This window comes from Zonotrichia albicollis, chromosome 4, assembly GCF_047830755.1.
Source record: "Zonotrichia albicollis isolate bZonAlb1 chromosome 4, bZonAlb1.hap1, whole genome shotgun sequence".
Taxonomy (NCBI): domain Eukaryota; kingdom Metazoa; phylum Chordata; class Aves; order Passeriformes; family Passerellidae; genus Zonotrichia; species Zonotrichia albicollis.
The window spans coordinates 49516777-49543242 of record NC_133822.1 but is presented as its reverse complement, the minus strand read 5'-3'; the positions used below and the strand labels follow the sequence as shown (position 1 = coordinate 49543242).

Sequence of the window (26466 nt, the reverse complement as noted above, 5' to 3'; positions counted from 1 at the left end):
AGGTAAACAGTAAGGATGACCAAATTCACACATGAACAAACCCAGCACTTCACCTTTGATGAAGGTGTTGAACCTGACTGTCAAAGAGACACTGCACTATCCTAATTTAATACAAATCCTGACACAATTTAAGGGCAGCAATTTAAATGAACTGGTGAAGCTGTGGTGAAGGCTAGAGAGAGGAGAAAATAAATAAATGACCCAGAAGAAGAGACACATCAAAACTTTGTTCCTTGCTCATCCAGACACTGCTGAAAAGACTAGGGATTAAATGCAAGGCACAATACTCAGCTGAATGTGCACTCACAGATGGGGACCAAAAAGTGCATCTGAACAGACTTTAAGGCAAGTCCTGTGACCTGAAGGTCACAAGGAACCCTGCAGATGTTTAAGAACAGCCTATTGCTTTGTAGCCCATTGTATATTATGTTCATGGCATATGAGCACATACTGTGTGTTAGATGACAGTGTTTGCTACATGACTTCACTTACTACATGAGTCAGATATAGGAAAATCCCATTTGCCCTGCTTTATCCACCTCGTCCTCTGGGCCCTGACTCAGATGCACAGGAGCCAACAGGTGCAGTGGTACAAATGCTAAACCACAGCTGTGCTCTTCCACCCTTTTACTTCTAGGTCCTATATATACTATATCACCTTTCTAGCGTGTCCATCTGAAGAAAATTTCTATATGGACTTCAGCTTTTTCAGCTCTCACACAACCTACAGATTAAATGAATCTTAGGATGGTGGAGTACTGTGATCCATTTAATTTCAACATGTCTTCTACAAAGCAGTAACTGTCCAGGGAAGGGAAGAAAGTGAGCAACTGTGAGAGCAACACTTCCTATTCTCCTTATCATGAGCTGACTGAAACAGAGTCAAAAGTGAAGGTGCACAACTCCTGAGAAAGTCAGAGACATAGACAGAACTGTTCTGTGAAGCAACTTGGAACAAGTCATTGTTTGGTGAGGAGTTCAGAAGTTCGATTCCGGCGAAAGGAGGTGGAGAGCAAGAAGAGACAAAGCTGAATTTCATGCAGGCTGCTCTAACTGTGAGCAGTGTGCTTCTGTGTGTGTTGGGAAACAATACACATGTATATTGTTTCTGTGTATGTGTACCTACACACTCAAGATTCATTGTAGATCACAGTGTCTTCTGGTCACACGCATCGGGCTGTAAAGAGGGAACAGACACGGTGACATGGAGGTAGCGAGAGCACGAACAAACAACAGTGTGGGTTTTTCTGCACTGGCTGACAGGAGTGTTAAGCGTTTCCACAAACCTGCACAGGTGTGGCACCTCCGCTGGTTCCTGTTTCCCGCATCAAATGTGCCGTATCTCTGTTTTGATGTGCACAGCGCCAGCCTTTGCGTTCAGTGGCATGCAGTGCAACCCTGCTAACGCAGCCCAGCTCCGACAGCTGCAGGTGAGGGCGGCAGCGCCCAAAGTAACAGCGTGACACCGAGTGCTACAACAGTCAGGGCAAACCGAGCCAACTCTTCCCAGAGCTCTGCGTGCAATTACAGCTTTAATGTTTTTTTTTTTAAACCTGAGGAACCAGTAAGACACGCTTCGCGGCCGCCTCCCTCCGCCGGCCCCCGCGCCGCTCCCGGCGCAGCCCCGCGGCCGCCCCGCCGCCCGGGCGGTGCCGGTGCCGGTGCCTCTGCCGCTGCTGGTGCCAGGAGCGCCGCCCGGCCCGCCCCGCGGCTCCCCGGGCGCTGCCCCGGAAGGCGATCGTGCCGCGCTCCGGAAGCGGAGCCGGGCAGGGTCCGGCCCAGAGCGCGGCCCTGTCGCTGCCGCGGTCGGAGGCGCAGCCGTGCCCCGGCCCGACGCGGGGCCGCCGTCTCGCCCGTCACAGGCGGCCCGGCGCGGCGGCCAGCGCGGGGCTCATGGCCCAGGTGGGTGCTGCTCCTCGCCCCTTCCCCGGCTCCTTCCAGCGGGGTGCCCGGCCCTCCCAGTGGAGCCCCGGGGCCCCGGAGCAGCCCCTTGTGTGGGCTCCTCCCGCGGGAGCCGGGCTGGGACGTGCCCCGCGGTTGGACCCGCTTCTCCTCCCCCGCGGGTGCGGGCGCGGGAGCTCGGTGGCGGCTGGGCCCCCACGGGCACGGGGGGCTCCGGCCCGGGGCTGTGTCTGGGCGGGGAAGGCCGAGCACGGAGGGGGATCGCTGCCTTGCTCTGGGGCTGGGGCGGGAGCGGGGGTGGACGAGCCGAGTGCGAGTTTAGAAACAAAAGACGAGGCGATAAATTTGTCCCTGCTGTGGCTGTCTGGAGGCAGGTCTGGCGCGGGGAGCGGTCCCGGCTGCCTGACCGCCTCCTCGGTGCTCGGCGCGTCTGGTGCTGGTTTCTCATCTGGTGTCACCTGTCAAGCCCTCGCACCTTCCTCTAGGTCAGCTGTGTCCGTCACATGCCTGCCAAGACAAGTACGTTTGCTATTCCCCGTCTGAGCAAAGCCGGGGGCGTTCGAGGTGCGAGCCCCGGGATAACAGAGCGCTCTGTCGGGTCAGGGGTTGGGGACGGCAGACAGAGCCTGCCAGGGAAGGGGATCCTGCCGGCTCTGGAAGGGGTGCTGTGCATATGAATGAAAGCCATACCGAGCTCGCTTCCTCGGCGTTTTACACTGCCCTTCCTCTGACATATAGCTGCCTGTAAATGTAGCAAGGATGGATCTGAAGACACACTGACGTCAAAAGGTGTCTCAGCACTGATTTGGCTTGAGTGCTCATCTAAACTTGGAATTTTGGAAGAAAAATACATTTTTTTTGTCTTCCTGGTCACTGCATCTTGCTCAAAGTCATTGCATAAGATGTGATAATCATAATTAGAAATCACTAGGGATGTTGTTGGATTGTGAGTTGAAAGTAATGCTGTTATTGCAATAAATAAATAGTGTAGAAATCAAGATAGATTTTTTAAAAAAGTTTTTTGAAAAAATTGACAACTGTGGTTTGATACTAATATTTTTAACAAGCATTTTATTTGTGACTTTTAAATAATCCTGGATTTTTTTTAACTTTAAGGTCTAGTGACGAAGTGATATTCAGCGTAATGAGCAAAACGAGTTTTCTGAGTAAATCTTAGATGGTGTTAACATTTGCAGTAATTATGTATCATGAACCTGTCATTTAATCTGTTCTGCTAATTCTACAGTGTATTTGTATTTAGAAAAATGAAAAATTAATTTTTAAAGATTTATTGCTCTGTTAAAAGTGGCTTGGTATTAAGATATACGGGTTCAGATCCAATAAGCATTCTGGTTTTTGGTTGAAATCAGCAGAACTGCCAGGGAAATCCATTGTCTGTTTTCCTTGGTTAGCAAGTGCATTTGTACAGCACACCTGTCTATGCCTGCTTGAAAGGAAACCTGTATCAGTATAAGTCAACCGTTCAGGTCCAACTGCTAGCTCCACACTGAAGGGAACAAAATTAAGAACCTTATTCCTTGACAGAGAGTCCCTGAGTTTATTTACTTCCGTGTCAAGAATGCTTTAAAAATGCATGTTGAAACAGTGTGCCAGCTGTTGTATGAATATATGGTTAAATAGCTTTTCAGGCTTTTGCTCACTTTCCAGTTCAGTGTCTTCTCTCTAGTGTTGGTGGTGAATTGTAGTAAAAATGAACTGTTCTTACTTCTCTAAAATTTTTATAGAGTACTTTGGAACACCTTTTTGTCGTACAAGAAAATTCTGTTAAGGAGAAGATCAGTTATTTTATAAAATGCTACTGTAGTCTGTGGAAGAATCTAGCTTTGTAAGAGAGTTTCATTAACTGGGAAAATATAATGTATGGCAGTTGGGAAGACTGTTTTTTAGGAAAAAGCATCTGATTCTGCACTTCACTTCTTGAGCTGTAATGTTGCTGGGTCTTATCTCTTGAATTGATGTGATCATATTTCTTTTCTTTGTTAACTGGATGAACATAAACGTACATTCACTTTGCATGGAAATAGTTCTATGCTAAATTTAACAATTCATTTATAAATCCCATTGTTTATAAATTAAAAAGATTGTTGCTAACAGTCTGTATTCCTACTTACATTCAAAAGATAGCCTGAAAGTAACTACATCCATGTTTATTAGGTGTCTGATTATGACCTCATTGAAATTGATTTTGGTAATTTCTGTGATCACTAGGACTTGTAGTTTAAGTAAAACAACTTTTTGAACAATGGATGAAATTCACTCCTGAGTGGAGAGGTTTGTTAGATGACTTAAATCACCAGAACCATTTAAATTCCTTGTAAGTACTAAACTGTGGTTAAGATAATACTTAACATGACTGCCGTTGTTTTATTCCATGTATGTTCTTCTTATGCAAATAGGTGAGGTCACTTAATCAGTGATGTTTAAAACAATTATCTGGTAAAACTATCATTAAGTTAGAGAAACGAATGCTCCCTCTTTGTTGTATTGAATATGAAGGGTAAAAGTGGTTGATGGAGTGAACTGGCCTCACTTCTTGCTTCTTGTGCCCAAGGAGACTGTGGCTGCTTAGGCTCCCGCAAAGGTTGGAATAAGGTTTAATCTTTGGAAAAAATTGATTAAAATAGTCACATTCAGCTGCGCAGGCAAATTGAAATTTAAAATGTGGTGGTGTCTGAGTGTTTCCACAGCATCCCAAGCTGATAAAAATTGGACCTCCCACCTTCCCAGCTCCTTCCTTCTCTTCCTTCCTTGTGCTGGTAAGGATTGCACTGGGAACTGGTTCACGAACCTGTACTGGCTAAAAATTAGCAACTTTTTTTTTTCTTGGTAGAATTATTTTTCAGTTGATTGGCACCCTGAACCAGCTCCCCCAGCAGTTGCACAGCTGTCAGTGGCTGTGTGAGCAGAGGAGTGGGATCCCAGAGAGGAAAGGCAGGAGCTGGGAGGCTGTACAGACAGGTCTGTTGGTGTTGCAGGAGTCCAGCCTTCAGCCTGCTGCTGCTGCTTTGCACTGGCCCACAGCTGGCACAGACCAGCTCCACCATTGAAAAACATGGTCCTGTTTGCTTCCACCCTGCTCTGCTGCTTCCTCCTTTGTGCAGGAAATACTTGTATAGTTGTGTGGTGAGCTGGGCTGAGGATTGAGGTAACCTGGGGGAGGGGCGGGCAGGGAAGGGTTCGCTTGGAGCTGGATCAGTTTGCTGCACAAACATTTGTGCTGGTACAGAGATGGGGATGGAAGCAAGCAGTAAGGGGAGCAGGGTGTGTCTGTTTCTTTTGGTGACAGTGACACATGATGCCAGTTTAAAGTATATTTGATACTGGCCTAATTCTGTGAAGTTAAGATGGTACAGCATCAAGGGTTTCAAGACATCGTTTGGATATGGTTCATGGGAATATTGACATCTAAGACCCCTTAAATCAGGGTAGTGTGTGTCTGATTTCATTCTGTGCTTTGAAGGAATCTGCCTTTTGTATAGTAACCAATTTAAAAAAATTGTTTGGTACCTGTTGTTTCATACAACTGATGCTCATCAAATTACTGCACAAATGAATTTCTTTGGCATGTATATTGAATTTTTAAATTTAAAAGAGTTAAATAAGGAAAGTTAGTGATCAGTGTCCACTAAGAAAATGGTACCGTATTTTGCATTATAGCAGGTAGCTAAAGAGACAGAATAAATCTATGAAAATTATGAGGCTGATGTAAGATAGAAATTATAACTTCACAGAGTTTCTGGGGAGGCAGTCTGTGACTTCTCTTCATAAGTAACTGTAATGGTTAGTGGTTTTCAAAATCTGTCTTGTTCAGCCTGTCATAGAGCTTGTAGTTAATGTTTCAGGATATGGATAGGCATTGATTTTTATCTTTTTTCTTCTCCCCTAATATCTTTGAAAATTGTAGATAGAGTGTTCCCCATCCATTTGTCTCCTCTTGTGTGCGGTAGTTTACCAGGTGTGATAATCCTTTCCACCAGAGAAGCCATATGCAGTGTTACATGCTTTAGGCATAATCAGCCATTAAATGGACAGTATTAGCTCAGCCTGCCTTTGCTGGTCAGTTACCTTGATTAATTTTTCCCAAAGTGGATAAGTGTGCTCTTACATGATTCACTCTGTTGCAAGTCTGTATGGGTGGTAGTGTCTCTTTGCTCAGTGGTGATGACTAACTGAGCAGTAGCTGCTGCTGGAAGAGATGACCTATCTGCAGCTCCCAAGTAACGTTTTCTGTAAAAATGTAACAGGTTTTATTTTTATCTGCTACTGGTTTTTTTAATCAAAAGGATTTGAGGAACTGTTGGATGAAATCTGCTGTTCAGAGATGTGTAATTTCATGTAGAGCATGCAAATGGTATTTTGGTTGTGTATGAGTTGTAATAGACTTTCAGTTTTCTCTTCTTAAACATCATCTTTTGTTGTTGGCCCTTCTGTGTAATCAGTGCTAGATGTGATGATTTTTTTTAAACTTGAGCTGGTGATAAACAGGTGTGTGGTGCTTTCTCATATAAATATGTGTGCATACAAATGTCTGACTATGTATGTCATGTATTCTCCAACTACAGGGTACTTTTCAAAGCTTCATCTTCACTGTATCTGGCAGGGTGGCAACAATCATGATGGCGAATTTAGTTCACTCTTTATTGAGTTCCCTCTTCCTGCAACTATGGGATTCTCCACAATTTGGTTTTTCCCCTCAAGCTTCAAATGACAACAGAAATAATCACCTCTTGGCTTAAATAAAAAGAACTAATAACTTATTTTTGATGTTTATACAATAAAAATTCATGATTATTGCATGCTTGGGACTGACTATATGCATTCTTTTCTAATTAGTGGAAATGGCATTGTGATTCCCTCTCATGTCTTAGAGTGCTTTAATTTCATGTTTTATTTTGTTCTTTTCCTAAAATGCTTTTATGTCCATATGTGGGGTAGTGAGATGAGAAGCTCCTTGTCACAGGAGTGATATGCAATCTGTCACTGACTTCTCAGGCAGTCTGGGGTAATCCCTGAACTTTTTGCTTGAATCTCAGTCAACAAAGTAGTACTAGTATCTGTGTTAGGCAGTGTGTTCCTCTCAGGCACTGCAAATGTGAAATCATTGTGTTGCATGGCATTGCAGTCATATCTGACCATGCTGGATGGCCTGTATTTACTTCAGCTTCTAGCAACAGCCAGTTGCTAGACCCGCTGTTTCTTCTCACTGGGGATTTTTTGGTGTATTTTTATTTTGTTATTGTTTTGTTTTGTGTTTTTTGTGATTTTTTTGGTTTTTTTTTTAATAGATGTTTAAGTCCTGTTTCTGCTGTAGATAGAAACACCTCTGTGTTGGTACATTTTTGGACCAGGATTTAAAAAAATACCCCAAATGTAGTTTTTAAGCTTATCTTTTTCTTTCCTTTATATATGATAAATGTGCATCTTATAGAAAAGATGCTCAGGCATATCTTGCTATTCACCTTTTTCTTGTATGTGTGTTTGTTACTTTTCTGTTGTGAAAAATCTCATTCACAAATACTGTATTGTGTGTGCTTGTAGCAAATGTGAAATACTATGGGCAGTTGGCAAATCTGAGACAGTGATAGTTTTCCTGTGTGTATGCCCAAGTCAGGATTAGACCAGAGCCCCATGTTGTCAGTCTGAAGAACTGACTCTTTTCCTTGGCTTTTCTTTGTTGTGATTTTGTTCCTGGCAGGGTTGAGGTGCTGCTGCTGTCACTCTCACAGTGGTGATGGTTTCTGCAAACCCTCATCTGAACTGGGTGCTGCTGACTCAATGGTCAAAAGTTACTTTAATTTCCTGCCTTTGGAAGGGTAAAATAAACTCTCTATCCCATATACCCGGATTCCCGTGTTTTTAATGCAAGATACAGATCTTTGATCTCTCCTGAGAGCTGCAGTTTAAAATAGGGTGTTGATATTTTCACTGTTCTCCTGTAACTACAGCCAGAGAAGTTAAACTGCATACTGGTTTGTATCTTCTGGGATTGCACTCCTTGACACAGGTGAAACATTTGTTTTTCATGAAGGTTTTCTTCAATGCTTTGCACAGGGATATTGCCTTCTTGTGTGATAGTATGACTGACAGCTGGCACAATATGCAGGTGAGAACATTTCATTCTTACCATTATTTATTGGGCAAATGTGATTGTAGTAATACTGCTTGCTGAGAATCATAAAATATTATTTGAAAGAGACCCAATTGTGTGGACATTGCAAAGATATTAATCAGCACAATACTAGATGAATTTCTGAGATGAAATGTCTTTATTTCATTACTTGCAAGATGTTTGACAGGGTGGAGAGTTGACTGATTTTGCCATGCTTTAGGATAGTGAGACATTTTTTCCCTGATGGAGATGTTGAAGCAGTTGCTTTAAAGAGGGAACTCTCACTATTTCCTTTTTTTCTCCTGCAGAAATACAGATTTGGTTTCTGTTTAAACATGAAGTGAGAAATGAATGATCTAGTGCTGTGTTCAGTCTTGGTAGCAATGTATCAATCTTATGCTGAGCTTGTCTGAGCTGACAGCAGCAGCTTTTTGCTTAGCAGCATGGCAGAGCCCAACTGAGTTGACTATGCAGCAGTTATCCTTCAGACATGGCTAAATTTTTCAGTCTATTTATGAGTATCAACAAACACTTTGTGCATACTTTTGCCATGCATTGAATGCTTCTATTTTCCTTTAATTTAGCTGAAAACTAGTAATGGAATTCCTGAGGTTTTGAATGGAATAGCTCTTGGCAAGCCCAGGGTTTTGAAACCCAAGGCAAATTAAGATACCAAGCAAACACAGGGAGGGCTACTTCTTCAGGGAAGTACGTTAAGATTCTTCTGACATCTTAGCATTTGTTGTAGGACTTGTTATTTATTTCTTTTTTTAAAATCTATTTGAATTACTCCTTTAAAGCACAGTTGTTGTTTTTCTTTTAAGAAAATCTTAATGAAACATAAAGGGACCTTTTTTCCCCTTGATGTCACTCAACAAGTTTAGCCTTTTCAGGCAACCATTACAAGTAGAGGGTATTAGACTACTTTGTAGCTGTCTGTATTTTTCAGTAACTCCACACTGATTGAAGCATGTAGTTAAAGCACAAATTTTAGTTTAAATAAAATAAAGTCTTGCTTTTAAATCACCACAAAAATTGTAATTGAAGGTAGTTGCTGTTGTGCATCTGTCAGGTGGTCCATTAATACAAGTAAAAATTATTTAAATTTTCAAAGTGTAGTTGGGCTTTTTATAAAATGCATAACTAAGCTGTTTTTGGTTTGTGGGAATGAGAGGATGTGTGATGTAGGGAAACTTGCCTGGCTGTCACAGCCTTGACCCTCTCCTGCCTTTGTGGTGCTGCTTGCTGCAAGCATCTTCCCACAACTGTACCCTCTTCCCACTGACCCCAATGCGTGCAACATTCATCGAAATCTCTGTATCTCCTATATTTAGGTTGCTGTAAGCTTTGTAGAGTTTTGTGGCTCTCTATGTGTGTTCATTCAGTCCTGCATTTCATTTAAGTGTTTTTAATCATCATAAATATTTTGAATGTTTCAGAGCTCTTTATCTTCTCTCTCAAACTGAACTCATTTGCCTGCCATTTGCAATGCTGCTGACAGTGTACTAATCCTCCCTCATCCAGGGAGGCACTTGTTTGGGAGTAGCCCTTTCTTCTTCTTCTTCTTCTTGAGTCCACAGTCATGTTTATTAATACACTCCTTCCTTGTCCAAATAGCATTTTCAAGACCACATTTTCTTTTTCTGTCTTTGCTAATGAAGTTTCTGTATCTGCCATCTGGAGTACTTCAAGTACCTTCTCCATCTGCTGATATTCCTATCTCTGCAATCTGTTCAAAATACAGCTGCTACAATTTTTCAGTAGTCTGTTACTTTCCTCATCTAGCTAAAGCTTGCCTATTGTCTTTGAATTCGAAGACCCATGTCTCATATTTCTGCATCATAGTCCTTTTCCTTGATACTTTTGGCACTTGAATCTGTATTTTTCTTCCCCCCACCTCCCATGTCTTTATGCATGTTTCATGTCATATACTTTGATTTACAAAACTTCGGAGATGTTATATATGTTAATACTATTACAAGAGAAAATGACTCCACCTCTGACTTTTCTTCTTGGATATTAGAGTTTCTTGTCTCTTTGCTTATACAGATAAATAACATTTTAAACTATGTAAGCAGACAGGGATACATGTTACCTGTAGATCTTTTCTTATAGGTACTTGGGAAATGTATATTGCTGTACGTCTTTTAAATCTGATTCATTTGTCCAGTGATTTTACTTTGGAGTAAAGTGCACCAGTGGCATACTTTAAAATCTGTTTTGTGAATAAATACAGTGTCATTTTTTGTGCACATTTAGTATCAAATGTGATTTCAGTTACTAAATATTGTTTTCTGCACTTTGCAGGTTTCTTTGGTGAGGCAGATATAATCTGCAGCTTTTATTGAGATAATATAAGAATTGAATTAAACTGGCAATCAGAGTAGTATTAAGTGCTATGTCATATACTTGACTTATTGTAGAACTAATGCTAGTATTAACAGAGGTAATACTTTTTTTTTGGTTATTAAGGAAAGCCAAGTCACTCTTAAATATTTTTTCATGTGTCACGAAACTTTGGTCCCAAGGTTTCTGTGGCTTGTGTTTTGCATTTTGCTTGTGATTTTTTTGGGGGATTTATTTTGGAGAAAGGTAAACTGCTGTGGCTACTTGTAATTTGAGGCTTTTTGGCTGGTAATATCATGAAAAAGTAAACAAGTTATAATAGATAAAATAATAAATTTTAATGTATAACTTGCTGTATGTGTTTTAGAGATGTTTTAGTATAGTGTAGTTAAATTGTTGTGAATTTCTTCTGTGTCATGGCAGCTGCCTTATGTTTTCTTCTCTTAAAATCTGCTGAGTAGACTTTTGTAGCTTGAAATTGAGAATGTAGTGTTGATGATCAATTTGTTTTGCCATAAATGTAAAAGGACTAGGACAGTGAGAGTTAGTGTTAATTCTCTCAGGTTAATACTAAAGTAAGCTGGATGTTTCCTGTCAGACTATACAGTATTTCTGCAGCCACACTGGACAAAGATTGAATTCTTAAATAATTGTCCACTGCTTTAGGCTACAAAAAGCATTTAACTGGCAGATATTCAGATCTCAATATGAATGTGAATGCTTGCCTTGCTTGTCTCTGATAGCTATCTCTTTCTTCATTTGCTGTACAGGTTTTAGGTGATGGTATTCAGTTCCTGAAAGAGCTTCTTCTGTGCTTGCAGTTTTGCTAGGAAGGATGCCATTATATTAATTTTTGTTGTTAAAAGGTATTTAGTTAAGACTTTTTAGCTCTTAAAAAGAGCAAACAAGCTAATATTAAATCCAGTTCAATAAATTGTTCCCTAAATTTGAACTTTGTGGTATTTCTTTAGTATTATATTAACAATATTGTTGTCCCTATAGTTAGAGAAATTCTGAGTAATACATGCCAATTGGTCAGACCTGCTACTCCATTCCTAAAAATTGTTGGACTAGAAAAGAATGTATAGAGGAAATGAAAAAGGGAAGGTGCTACATAGACCTCAGACAAGCTATTTTGTTTCTTTGTATTTTCTTCTCTCCTCCTTTTTTTTTTTTTCAATAGAGAGGTGAACATTTCTTGTGCAGCACTTATATTCTCCCTCCCTAAGTTCCAGAATTTTTCTGATAACAGAGCTTTGGAGAGTATTTCCAGCTTGTCCTGTGGCTCTTTAGTTCTAGAGCAATGTGTGTGTTGTCTCAGAGGTACAACATATACCAGAAACTTAGATAAGCTTCTAGTTTCTGTAGGACTCTTTGGGTTTAAGTGTACATTATGACTCTTATTTTTAGATACTTATGGCCACTTAGGGTCTTGAAATATTTCTACTAGTAAAGTGCAGCAAAGTGCTCTTCAAAATCTAAAGTTCAAGTTATTTGTCTTGGATTTTCTCTGCCTACAGTGTTATGTTTATCATCTGACCTTCACAAATGTGTTTTCTTTTACAATGATTTTCGTCCCTAAGTGTCAGTACATTTGCTTAATAAATATTTATTTCTTTCTGCTTTAGAGTTCGTTATTTTGTTAAGTCCCTACTCACTAGTCCCATAGAGCACAACTTAATGTATGTCTGCTAAATATAAATTTACTCCTCTTGAAGAGTTTGTATTTCTTCTTTCAGCTGTAATATAGAATTTGATTTGTTACATGGATGTAACTTACTAATTGTAAATGGTATGGTTTTAAAATAGTTTCATTTCAAAGAGAAAAGCAGTTTAACATTGTTAGTGTATCAAATTAAAACTACCTCTCTGAAGGTTTCATTGTGCCATTACCATATCAGTTTAGCTTTACTGGTTATAAGCTCTCCATAGGAAGCATTTTTTTTAATGTTGTAGGATGATGTCTGAAGAGAAGAAACATGTTCAGCTGAGGCCTTGAGGAAGGCTAAGGTAGTTAGTGATCAGTGGTGTGCTCTGGGGAAAGCTCTAAATAAGTGATGAAATGGTGACTACCAGGAGATCCTTTATGCTGATAAGTAGAGATGGAATCAGTTGTTATGTGACCTGTCAGACAGCTCTTGCACTGGTGACGATGCAGTGGTGCTATTTCATTGGTGCTGACTTCTAAAGTGAGCAGTGTCCTATCATACTGTATTAGTGAGCTTTTAAAGTAGTTACACTTTAGGTTTATTGTGCATGAAATATTATTTATTGAGTGTGCTGTACCAGGGAAATGTACCTTCCATAATGATGGCTTCAAACAAGGAAGTATCACAGAAAACTTCTGATGATGGAATAATAAAGTCCAGCAGTGGTGAACACTAAGAGTGGATTATTTACGTAGTACGTCTAACAGTAAATATTGTGGTCTGACAGTGATTTCTGAGAGATCTTGGTTGACATTCATTGCAAGGGCTTTCTATGAATTAATTCCAATACCAGGCTATTTCAGTGGAGTCACATCTCTGATTACCTTCTAGTGTGAATGAGCTGTTTTGAAGTGGGTAGTTGTAGGACATTGTGACTACATAGTGACAGGTAAAAAGAACATAAAACTAGAAAGAATAAGGGAGTGTTGTCTATGAAATACAAGTCTGGAGTTAAGAATAAAATGCAACTAAAATTGTTACCAAAAATTGTAACCAAAAATGTTTGATGTTAAATTTTGTATGTTAAAAGCTATTTGCCAAGCTGCTGGTAGACTAATCCTAATAACAGAGTTTAAATAAACTTTTTTTTGGGTTTCAAAACTGTATTTGTGAATATATTACTCTTATGTTAGTGGTGAAAGTAAAACCATTGTTAAATGGAAATTTGGCAAACATCACAGAAATCTAGAAGCTGGATTTCCTTTGATCATTGCTAAATATCGTATAATTTGGGACCAGGTACTTTGCCTTTTTTATTAATATTTAATAGAAACACTTTATTTCCAAGACTTGAAAGTTTTGTACTGGTGCAGATGCACAGTGAGTAGATCATTCCCCTTTCTCTAACTATATTTTTAATTTTTTTAAATAGCACAGTTCTGCCCAGCAGCTGTACCCTGGGGTGAAGTGGTAACAGTTAAACTGGATAGCAGTAGGTTTGGATTTTTAAGTCAGAAAAATTGGTGGCATATCTGGGGGCAGGTAGTGCACTTTTTTCTGTAGTTTGTTTTGCAATCCTCTTGCACACACATGGTTAAACTATTTGTAAATGAGTTTACAGTATGGCCTTATGGTATTTTTTGTTTGTTTGCTTTAAGAGGCTGTGTTGTAAGCTGCAGCAGTTTAGCAGCTGATTTGTGAGTGGCTCAGTGTTTGTCTCCTGAATAAGGTGGGGATTTTGGTGGGGGGCTGGCACCTAGTGAGTACAGTGAATTCATCTGCTGGTTTTTTGGTGATGGTGGTTGCTGCTTCCCAGAACTTCATTTTATTTCTAAGAAAACTGTAAATGCTTCTCTCTGAAGTGTATGCATTCACAGGCACACATTAGACCTGTGCCTAATGTAATGAGTTGTTCTAGTGGGTTTTGTGGTGCATTGCAGCTTTTCATATGGATTTTAAGCATTATTTATAAATCTATTTTAGTACTTTTTTTTAACTAACAAGCTACTAGATGTGCTTCAGCCAAGGTCATATTTCACAATTGATGGCATAGGTCTATAGTAGAGACTTGGCAGAGATTTTAAACACTTAAAAATGTAATGAGACTTCTGATAAGTGTCCACTTTAGAAGATTCCCTAGGGAAACTCTCAAATGAGTCATGTACAGTACCACACAAGTAGCAGACTGAGTTCTTAGAATCCTGTGATTGCTTCTGGTTCCCTAGGCTATCTGATGACCACGAAGGAAGGCTAGGTTTGCTAGAGGTTAAACAACTCAGCTCTTGCTTCAATACATAGTAAGTTACAAAAATGGCATTAACACACCCATACAAATTTGTCCTATCAGTTTGGTCGTAGTTCAGTGAATGTAACAGACAAAATGTATTGCCTCAGCAGTCAAGCATTAATGCAATTTAGGTTGAATAACAGAAAAATTCCACTGCTGGGGTTAATTGATTCATGCTGCTGTTGTGTGGGGTTGCTAGAAAGGGCAAAGTTAACATGCTCGTGGTCCTGTTTGAGGGTGAAATAGAGCTGCCTGCAAAAGTCACTGCTGCAGCCGGAGAATTTATGTCAGCCTGCAGCACTAGGCAGGTTTCAGAGTTTGACAGCAGCCCTCTGTGCATCATACTACAGGCTTTTACTTGCTGGCACCGCAGAAGCAAGGTATGAATATAATCTTGTTGTGGTTTTATAACTGCTTCTTTTCCCTGCTGCACTATATTTTGCATCCCTCTCACTTGAGACATTACAGGTGTATATAGGATGACTGAAACAATATAGATTAAAACTCCCTTGTTAAACAGTATTGACTTCCAACTAAACTGAACAGTTTTCTCCTGCTGTAGTTTAGGGGGTAATGTACAGAAATTGAGCTGCATATTCAGATAGTCAACGTAAATGGGTTGGAATTTACAAAGGAGTGTAGGGATGTTAGTTTACTAATATTGAAAATGTTCAGAGTCAAGTAATTTACTTGCAGTTGTACAGTGGTATCAAAGCCCATATGTTTACAAACACAGTAATAATTAACTTCTTTTAATGATCAGCTATTAGAGGGAATACATCCAATTCAGATGTAGAACTGGACTTGTGAAAACTTGCAGTGTTTTGCACAGGTGAGCAGCCTAAAGGTTGGTGGGTTAAAACAGAAGTTATAGGAGCTGGGCAAGATAAGGTAAGGCAGTGAATCAGCACAGGGAATTGTATGGGAGCTGATAAAGAAAAGAGACTTGAAATCAGTTGGAAGAAGCTTGACTTTCAGGAATTTTGTGTGCTTGCTTTAATTTATCCTAATCTTGCCTGTTACATAATGAATTTGAATTATGGTCTTTTACTGTCTTAACATTAGCTAATTATTGTGTTTCTTAGTTCTAAATGACTTTCAAAATCCCTGCAATATTTTTAGGCAGGGATAAGTGGTTTCTGTGCTTTTGGGTGTCTTCCAGTATATGTGAAGGGGTTGCAGTAAGTGGATAGTGTATCTGGGATTAAAGTACACTGTAAGTAGCATAATGATTATTTCACACTGCTTCTGTAACTGCATCTAAACTTCCATCAGTTCCTTTCTATTTCTGTTCTACAAAATAATGTAACTTTTGCAGATTTTATTGTTTGGTTGCAGTTTCTGTAACATACTCTTGTTGACTGATTTCATTATTTATTGATGGTAATATGTTGCTCTGACAGAAACTTGTGTTTTGTTTGCTTATACAGTGTTAGACACACCATTTTCATTTGCTTTTGAATTTTTATATTAACTGAAAAGTATAGAGAGAAAGAATAGGAATCATGGTTTATCTTGGACATCCAAACTTGCTTTGGGACATTACTGCCAAAGGCAATTACTCTTAGTGATTATTATGTTTACGAAGTTGTTGTATTTTCTCAAACCACAGTTCTTGTAAAAGGATAATTAAGTTAAAGTTTGGGCTATTCTTTGCAGATTCTGTGCCAGTGCCAAAATATTTTCAGACAATACATAGTTATAATTTCAAAGATATCCTTTTAACTTGAAAGTTAAAAGCCAAGTAGAATAAGTTTTTAAACTGATATTCAGTAAACTAGGGCAGCAGTAAGTGTAAGGTGAAAGCAAATAATTTATCTTGCACTGTCATTAGAAATCTGGTGTGAAATGTGAAGGCTTAAAGTTTTTTCTTGCTCTGAATTAATTTTTCTCCTATTTATCTTTTGCAGATGAGAGAACAAAAATCTTTCCGTTTGTAGCTATGCTTGCTGGATACTCTAGTGATCAGGTTTAGAAAATGACAAATTTCCAGAGGTTTCATGCTGAGTGTTTATGTAAAGTATAATTTAAAACTTGATATCCGTATTTGACTTCTTGAGAAACGATGGGAATGACTTCCATCAGTCAGCTGAAACAGCTTAACTGTCAGGGGCTTAATCTTAACTTGTACACTTAAATGAGGTTTTGTGTTCTTATGTTAAACAAAATGCAAAATTAAGTGCACTTCTGCAAGAAACCAAAATCTGTGCTGGCTAAATTGTTACAAATCTTTTTCTTCAATATTTGGGAATTTTTGAAGCTGTGTTTGTGCGGAATTTTTGACACTTACAATGTAAATGGAAGTTAGAAATAGCACTGTTAGAAGTTGTAGAATACCAAGAAGCTGTGTGTGTAAGTCTAGATTTAATAAGCCTTATCAGTACAATTTATGATGTTGCAACTGAAATGCTGTACTTTGTATGTATAAAACTCTTCCCAACTTTTAAACAGATTTACACTTTGCACATAACTTTGCCTTTATATGAACTTAGCTTTGCATAACCTATGTTAAAAGAGAGCATTTTCAGAGGCTGCAGATTGATTCCTTTTCCCTTAGATTTTCTGTAGGGCTGTGTAGAAGTGATACACAGGTTCATTTATCTTAGCAAATTCCGGTAGTATCATCTTAGATTATAATGAAGCTTTATTTTCATGAGGGCTTTAAGATGGTTGAAGTGTGACCTGCTGTGAAAAAATAAGGATCTGATTTCTCCTTAGGCATCATGGTCCAGCCTTCCTTTTGTTGGCACTGGTCACAGTGTGGTCATTTGATCTGCAAGAGCAGTGCAGGAGTTGGGATTGAAGCTTGTCTGGCCAGTTAGAATATGGCCAGAGCAGGAAAGATCATGTCTTTCACCTTTAGATTAGCTGAGGGGAACACAAAATAGCATTCTGAGAAAGAAAAGCAGTTAATTTAATAAATTCCACCTCACAATGACTTTTTAATTTACAAAAGGAAAGCTTCACACTACTTCATAAAAATACAGCTATTTTCTATACATGTGAGGAAATGATGCACCCTTGTTAGAAACATAGAACTGGTTTTGAAAGAGATGGGTTTTGTTATTACCTCTTACTTCTTCTTATGTCAGTTCTAGTAGACATAACTGCAGTAGAGAAAATTACAAATTTTAAAAATAATTATTTTTGGCATTTTTGGGCTTCAGTGTCAACATATAAAGAAGAAGTGGAGTAGGACATAGGTATGTAAATATTAGTATTGAGTCATTTGGACTTCCCTTTGATTTCACAACAGTAGTAAGAAACTAGGGGGTTTTTTCAGGCAAGCAAGCAGAGGTTGTCAGTATAAAAATTTATAGAACAGCCCAGCTTAATCTCTAGTGAGTGTTACACAACTTTTTGATTACCAATATTTACTATTTTGGCCTTTTTTTTCTCCTTTTAAAATTGTACTGTCACCCTAAGTTACTCTCTTTATGTGACTAAAATCAAGCACTGTGGTTAAAGTACTTCTTATAATGAAAATTATATTCAGTAGAATGCAGCTGATTTTTTCTGTTTATGGAATTTTTTAATGTCCTTCTTCCTACCTCCTATTCATTCCTGTATCACATGTACTTAAATATGGCTTCTTGGACACATTTAAGGTCATGTGTGGGATCTTTTTTTTTTAATTATGAAAGAGAATATTTAAAAGAAACTCAAAACTTGTAGAAGTTTAGCTTTAATCTTGAATATAATGTCCAAAGAGCTTTCACAGTTTCAACTGTTTAAAAGTTGTAATGTTCAAACCTTTGACATAAAAGATGGCCCTTATTAACATGAGCTTATAGGAGTAGAAAACACACACTTTTCTTTTAACCTTTGTATTTCCATTTCATGTTAAGTCCTTGTTGCTACCTGCAAAATAATTGGACTTTTTGGTACATTTTACCTAGATTAGTATTGTCCTTAGATGTGCAGAATATATTAAAATGCAAAATTATTTGGGATTTCTCCTGACTTAAATTCAGAATGATTGAAACATTACCACAAGAAACTTAATTTTTTAATGTTAACTTGTAGCTTTACTGACTGTGGGCAATGTTATTAGACACAGCTGTTCACTCTTTTTCTGTGTGCTTCCCAGAAACATCCTATCTATCCTGGTTGTATGAAAACACCAGAAACTCCAGGTTTCTGGGGTTGCAGTGAATCAGGAGGAACCTTGTGGTGTTAATTAGATGTTATTAACAACATCTGGCTTTGCTATTTGTACTCCTGTCTTTTTTGGGATAGACTAAATAAGCAAGACCACTTCAGTATTTTGAATTTGGAAGCATCAGTTTCTGGTATTTGAAGATGTGGCTTTTAAGGAATGACTTGGAAAATACTTTAAGGAATAAATTTAAGGGATGACGTGGAAAATACATTTAAATTTTAATGGCATCCTTTAATAGTTCATATTGTGTATATATGTAATTTTTTATGGGAAAATGCATAGTTTGATAAACGTGGCTGAGCTGCTGTTAATTTGTCTGGTTGTTTTTAAGTGGTGGTTTGAGGGGACTGTCTCTTAGTGCAAAATCTTTCTCTTAGTTCTCACAGATCTGGTACAACTTTTTGGAGATCTGTGTTGGTATTTAGAGGTGGGAGGATTTATCTAGCTAGCACAGGCAGCAGTAGCAGTGGTGAGATGGAGGCGCAGGCGGGCAGTTGGTGCCTTGAAGTTTATAGAAAACTCAAAGAAGCTATTCCTTTTTATGAAGTGAAGACCAACAAGCTGTTTCAGAGCTAGGAGAGCAAATACTGGATTTATGTATGGTGAGACCACATGTAAAATCTGCCCTGATTAAAACCAGTGACACTGGGAAACTGGGGCTTCTGCTGTGTGGTAAAGCTTTGGAAAAGAGAAACGACACGCTCAGGGACTCTGCATCTGTATCACTGTGCTGATGAGTACAAATGATCACATCCTTCTGCTAGTTTATTGGGTAGTTTCAGTAAAGATTGAACTTCTTGCTTTAGAGGCTGTTAAATGGAGTAATTCTGTGTATTTTGGGAGTAGGTAATTAATGGGTATTTCAATACAAGTAATTGATCAAAGTTTTTTTAGCTAGTCAAGTATACTTGCCAGTGTGTTTCCAAACATGCCTATATCCAAAATTGCAAGTTTGTTGGACCACTTGGGCAGACTGATGAGATAATTTTTGTGCATTTGGTAGAAATAAGTCCTCCTAAAGACTATTCATTAAAGTTTTCACTGGTCATTTACAGTGTAATCTATACTGCTAAGGGCTCAACTATTTTTGCCAGGCAGTAAGTTTTTTGAAATGTTCGATGGGTACATGTTCTATTCACTCACCTTTTCTCTTTGCCACATAGACTTTGTTTTATACAGCTTTCAGAATTTAAGGGAAAGATGAGACATGTTTGTGTTTCCTAAATATAGACCTTTGGACTTGCTAGTTGTATTATCTCCAAGAACACAGTTTCTGTAAGAAAAGTAAGTTAATTGGTACAGCATGTCTTGAAAGTTTCTTTATTTCAAGGTCCTCCATCATTATGTTTTCTTCCGTTGTCTCTTGAACTATTGCAGAGAAAGTTTTTAAAGATAAAAATTAAAAAGTGGATTTGTCATCACTGTGCTGACCATAAATAAGGCGTTGCTGTAGTTTCTTAGGAAGCTTTGTTTAAGCTAAGTTTACTGAAAACTGTACACTTTCTCTTTTAAAAGGCTGTAACAATCAAATGTGTGTTTGGTGTCTTCATGGTTTAGGGTTAGAAAGGTTATAAGCAGTACAGTATCAGGTAATACTTCTGTAAGTGTGGAATTGCACACAAAACCCCCTCATAACTTGTACACAAATTAAGGATGAAGCACAAGGTACTTACACTGTGTTATAAGCATACCAGTTTTAACTTAGTTGAAATGAGTCTGCTCATTGCCAGTTCTTGGATGCAGAATATTTTCATTGCGTGGGAACAGAAAAAAGCAAGGTAGCTGTGCCATAAAAAGGGCACCAGTTTGGACTGGCAGAGGTTTTCCTGCAAAGGAGCTGATGCTGGACTTGAGAGTGTTTGTGTCTCTTACACTGAGTGTAATGATCAGCTGCAGTCACATCTCCTGTGGTAGCTGCAGTGTAAGTATTAGGGCAGGTATTACCAACTGTATTTTAGAGTACAGTCTAAATGGGTAAGACAGGCATGCAAAACAAGAAAACTACATTATATAAGTGATTGTAGATTGACAGCAATGGTGGTAGCGAATTCCCAAATATGAGCTAGGGATGAGTTGAACAAAGGAAATGGAGGAAGAGGCAGATAACTTGAGATGAAGTTATCAAGAAGAGAGGGTGCAAGGAATTGAGATGAGGACTGTAACAGAAAGAAAACCTCTCAACAACATAGGAAAGACCATCTGTGAGCTGTACAGAGATTCTTTTTGGTGTCCTGGAAACAAAAGGTCCTGGCCTTCCTGGCTCCATCCCTGGCTCCATCCATGCTGTCTCCACTGGACAGAATAACTGGCAGTGGTGATTATTACTGATCACCCTTCTGATTTACTAAACTCCCCTAGGTTGGTACAAAGGGTCAGTTGTTATTTTCAGGATGTTTGCCGGCAGAGATGTATGTGGAGATGAAATGCTATAGAAAAGTCAGGAAAAAGTAACTGAGGTAGACAGAAAAGGAACAAACACTCTGTTCAGTAATCATGTTTTATGAATCAGTTGTCATATAAAAATCTTACCTGTACTGTTTGCTATTGGAAAACCTTCTCTTAGAGAGTCCAGTGGCATTTTCTCCTTTAATGAATATGTGAAAGTCATTATAAAATATACCAAAGTAAGTAATTATAAAAGATTAACAGTACCAGTTACATTAATGAAACCTTAAAGTTTACATTTCAGACTTCGTAGCTTTGCTACGTAGCAAACATTGTCATTTTTCTATCCAAACATCCACATACTTTCAAAATATTCGTGTTTATTGGTTTCATTTCCATGGTTCCATTTTTTGAAGGTCCTCAGTAATTGCTTCTGTAATTTATGTTAGTCTAGTATGTCACATGGTGTTATGCTAGAATTTAGCTCTTGCCAGGAATATTTCAGCACAAAGTTCAAATGTAGCTTTTATTCTGAAACTGCTTTTGAAAATCAATAAGTATTGGAGAAAGGGGTTTTTTCTTGTTTGGTTGGATTTTTTAATGCCAGTGTTTATTCTTTATTATAGGTTGCTTAAGACTAGCATGCATGAACCTATCTTGACTCCTTTGTGTTCTGATAAGATACTACATCTCACCCATTTATTGCAACCTGTTAACTTTCTACCTAATTATGTATTCCAGAAAGTTTTTTAACCTTGATCTTGGAGCTCAAGACATCAAAGCTCCACCAGTTTTCTTGTCATCTTACTGCAGACATTAATTATCATGTATTTATTCTGTGTTTAATTATTTGGTAGTTTCTCCAATTAATGGTTTAAAAGGTTTTTTCATTTTCAAACATTCTATCAAGTTATCTCATCTTGAGTGTAAACTGAGTTTACTAAAGTGTAAACCTTTTTTTCCATGTAGCCAATAATTTTTTCTGTAAATATTTATTAACTGTAACTTCTAATCATAGAACTTGTTTAAGATAAAACAGCTCAGGAATCTGGAAATATCCCATGTCTCTCACACACAAGAGAGCGCCTGAAAAATAACTGCATTTCTTCACACAATAAAACTGTATTTTGTTATGGTAACTAGTAAAAGCCAGTCTCTTCTCTGGACAGTGGTAGTTCAGTTTAGCTGGTTCAGGCTTTTTGTGTATCATTCCTTGGACTTCTCTGAGCAGTTGAAATGTGCTATAGGGAATGAGAAGATGCTGTAACTACTTTACAGGATTTTGAATATTAACAATGGTAAGAAGCAATTTCCCTTATTTCAAAAAAAGCTGGTAAAATATATAGTTCACTGCAGAAGTGCTAATAAGCCGGAGTAGAGAAATATAACAAAGGAAATCAGTACTTATATATGTTACTGCTTTGAGTTTTCACCTAGAGAGTCAATCTAGAAGGGGCTTAGTGAGTCAGTTATCTGTTGGATTTGGTTTTCAGCTTGCATTCCTCTGTACTTGAAGTCTAGTTTAAGATGTTGAGTCATGTATAAATACTACATTTAAAATACAAATCTAGTTCTTAGAATTGAGGGAATTAGAATAGATTTTGTTTTCTTTCCACTCCTTTCTAAGTAAGTGCCAGAAAGCTTTATGGGTTTGTTATTTAAATGGGATTTGTGCCAAGTCATATTATATTTCATGTTTTTAAACAAGTGGTGCTGGTTTGCCAGAGACTGCAGAGTTTTTACCCACAAAGGGCTGTACTTTCAGCATCTGCAGATGACTAGGTTTTGTGTCCTTTTTGGGCAGACTTCTAATACTCTGAAGCAGCAAGTTGGCTGACTGAACTATCTAACTAAACTTACCTGTCCTCTTCTGGAAAATTGTTGTATTGGACTGGTATCCATTTTGCTTGCTGGAACTGCTTTAGAATTAAGTTCCATGTCCCATGGATTGGTCAGAACCATAACTTTTAATTATTCTGTTTAACAGAACCTGCCTAAATCTGAATTCTTCTTTATCCTGTCCTTTGTTTCAGGTTTTCTGTGACTTTTCATGGACAGTAAGATTTGGCTGATAACTTAACTGGATCATGGAATAAGTAACTACAAAGATGTATCTGTAGGCAGGGTTTCAAAGAGCATTTCTCTTTGTGGTGCTGTCGGTGTAAACAGTGCCAGCCCCTGACTTGTGTTTGACTGTTCATGTGATGAACCTGATCAGGAAGCTGGTCCAGGTTAAAAAAAAATAGCTTAGCAAGGAAAACAATGAGCAGTTATGAGTGACCTGCTGATGTTTGGAAGTGATGGGTAACTGAAAAAATATTTCTGGGAAGGAAAACCTGAGAGAGCTGGAATTCAGGCAGTTATGGGATTTTATTATTATTTTGTATTTTATTTCTCAGTAGAAATAAATGGTATTTTGCGTACATATAGGTAGAGATGTATTAGTTGGAGGAAGAACATAAGTCAGTTTATCCCATTGCAATTCTCCATTGCCTCCTGCAAAGAGCTGCTTGAACTGCAGGAGAGAAAAAGAGGGATGGGAAGATGAAATGAGCCTTGAGATTGTGAGCTTCATTTTGAGGGTTGCTGGTTTAGGAGATGGTGGCTGACTTATGAATAGGGACTCTTCATAAAAGAGACAACTTGTCTGCTTTAGCCAGTACTGCCTCAGAATTGACAACTCACATGGAGGTCTGCAGGGTTTTCAGAGCTTCAGAATTCCATTTGTTTTAGTTTCTTGCTTGCAAGGCCTTTTTGAAGTTTAATAATAAAAAATTACCAGCAGAGCTACTGTTTGGACCTTATAAGCTAATGATCTCTGCCAAGTGGTACTACTTCACTATCCATTAAATAGCATGGCTGGCATATGCTATCATGGAGTGTGATCAGTTTCAGTTGTGATTTGTGAAAGAGAGAATCATATAAATATGAAGAATTAATGTAGAATACTGTACACATGCTGGCCCTCCTAGCTTCAAATGTATATGTTTTCCACTGTGAAAGTTCATCAGAAAAAAGCACAAACTGTATAGCTGTGGAGGGTAAATTTTGGAGACTTCAGTCCCAAGTAAAGACAAGACCCTGTTGTGTAATTGATAGATAGCATTTTCAAAGAGTGCTGTGGGTTCTGCTTTGATGTTGTCATGGTTAGTAATGGTAGTAAAGTTTTGGCATCTTCAGCAGTTTCTAGAATTAATTCTTTGTGAGAGAAAATGGGCATTCAATATATAGCCATCAGATGCTAACAAAATGGATGGGCAAGGGCAAGCTTGTTCATGCTAGCTGTAAATCAAATCAGTTTATTTTCCATATGCAAAAGGATTTGGAGTTTTAGCGTGGTATTTAAACTACATCAACCTCTTTCTTATTTTCTAGAAGTTACAGAAATTTGCAGCACAAAAGATTGAGGCACAAAAATAATAGAGAAACATATAGCCAGCGTGAACTCGTATTTAGAGATCACCACTGAATGCAGTTGTAGAGAAACAAAACATCTGTATGCAGGCTTTGAGGCGACAGTGTTTCAGGAGATATTTGACACTCTGCAGTGCTTGGAATTCCCCATGGCCAAGGAGAAGAGAAGGTGTGTGAAGTTAGTCTGAAGCTGAAACTTAAGGCTACTGTGCCTGTGCTGGGAAAGTTCGGAGCGCTTCTTTAGGCCTTTCACTTAGGAGGTTGTTTTTTGGTTTTTTTAAGCCTAGTTGTGTCACTCTTGCTTATTCAGTCTTCATAGGTACTTAGGAATCCAAATCTTGGATATGATTGCTTTGTGAGAGCATGTAGTGCACACATTCTGGATCATAGTTGTTGATTAAAAAACATTCATGTGTTGTGAAAATGAAAATCCAAAAAGGTTGTTTTTTTATCCTTAAATATCTGCCATATTAAATATTAATAAATAATTATTAAATATTATTAATAAATAATATTATTAAATATCTGCCATTTTTATCCTTAAATATTGCCGCTTATGACAATAGGAAATAATTTCAGTGCAGGAAAGAGAATGTGATTTTTCTTTGTAGTCAAATGTCCCAGTGCTTCTAAATGTCATGTGAGACACAAAGTCGATTAAGAACATCCTTTCTTCAAAATGGGCACCTTCACTGAACAAACAGTCTTTAAATAAATATATGGGACAGTAAAGTGCATGAAGATTAAGCTACAGTAATGTCTTGGGAGGAGTTAAATTTTTCGTAAAGAAGAAGAAAATCAGGTTGGTTTTTTCCTTCCCTTTTCCCACCATCTCAAATCCTATCATCCCAAGCCATACTCTGCCAGGAAACAAAGATAGAGTTTGGTAATAGAAATTCAAAAAGGTGACCCAGGGAAAAAAAAATAATTATGTAAATAGTAGCAAATAATGAGGTCCACAGTTGATGGTATTGAGGCATTCTAAAGAGTGGCTGTGTTTGCAAGCCATATGTTCATTCTCATATTACAATTCCTTATGTTGAAAAGTAAAAGAGAGCAAGTGGTTACTCAGGCTAACTTTGTAATGAAACCAATGGTTCTATGACAGTTATTTTATCATAGAAATCAGAGATTGAGTTTTATCTTTTTAGGAAGAATGGCTTAACATAATTCAATGCAAGATCCTATGGGAGGGCAAGGTGGTATTTGTTTCTCTGAACTTCAAGTTACCTGAGATGCATTCTCTGACAGATTTAATTTGCTTGCACTCTGGTGTCCACTTGCTCACCATGCAGCCAGACTTGTGCCAAGGTGGTTTAGCCAGCATCTGTTGTGACACAGGACAAGAAAAAAGCTGTAAAATCTTAAATGGCATCTCTGGCATCTTTATTGACTGGCAATGTCAGAATGATTTTTGCATGATCTTTGATGTGTTTTAATCGTCATGAGATGATGTGATATGCTTTTCTCAATCTTCAGCTTCCATGAGTCACAGGAGGGGCATCTGTTAATTTTCTGTTTTATTTATTTCATATGTCTTAAATATGTGTCAGTAATCTGTTTTGGGGATATGGTAACAGGAAAAGGAACAATGTACACAGTAAGATGCAAACTTGTATTGGCTGCAGGCTCTTCCACTGGTGGCTGTTCTGATCAGGCCTTGCTGCTGGGAGCGCTCCTGTGGGAATTCCTTAGAGCACTCCTGGTGCTCTTCCTTATCTGGGCAAGCTAAGCTTTAATCATTGTCCTGCTCCATGTTCTGGTATGTGGATATTGACATGCATGTGCTAACATCCACATTTCTATTGATACATATTCTCCTTTTATAGTACTTTTATAGCTGTTAAAAATACTAAAAGGACAGTTCTGCAAAGCAGACAATATGGACTTATAAAAAGGTATGTTTATTCTTTGCTAGAACAAAATGGTGCCCGATCTTAACATTGAACAGCAGTTGTCAAATGTGATGTAAATCATCCCCAACAGAATCTATCTTTGTAGGGCTCTGTATTGAGAGAAGTAGGCTAATACAGATGTTTCTGCAGTGTTTCAGCAGTGATCAAGAAGGACACATTTTATAAGACCCTAAAAGGAGCTTTTTAAACACATGGAAGTATAATATAAGGAAGTGGACCTTTTAGTTGTGGTAATTATGGAGAACTATGAATAAGGGTTGTTTTGCTTCATGAAG

At 38.3% G+C, this 26466-nt stretch overlaps 1 protein-coding gene across 1 annotated transcript in view; it reads left to right on the top strand.

The window, feature by feature from the left end:
- Positions 1–1760: 1760 nt before the first annotated feature.
- Positions 1761–26466, top strand: part of FRS2 (fibroblast growth factor receptor substrate 2) — a 48165-nt gene continuing 23459 nt past the window's right edge. The window contains exon 1 of the mRNA XM_005480590.4: positions 1761–1902. The gene's annotated coding sequence lies outside the window, so the exon portion shown is untranslated. The remainder of the gene's footprint in view (positions 1903–26466) is intronic.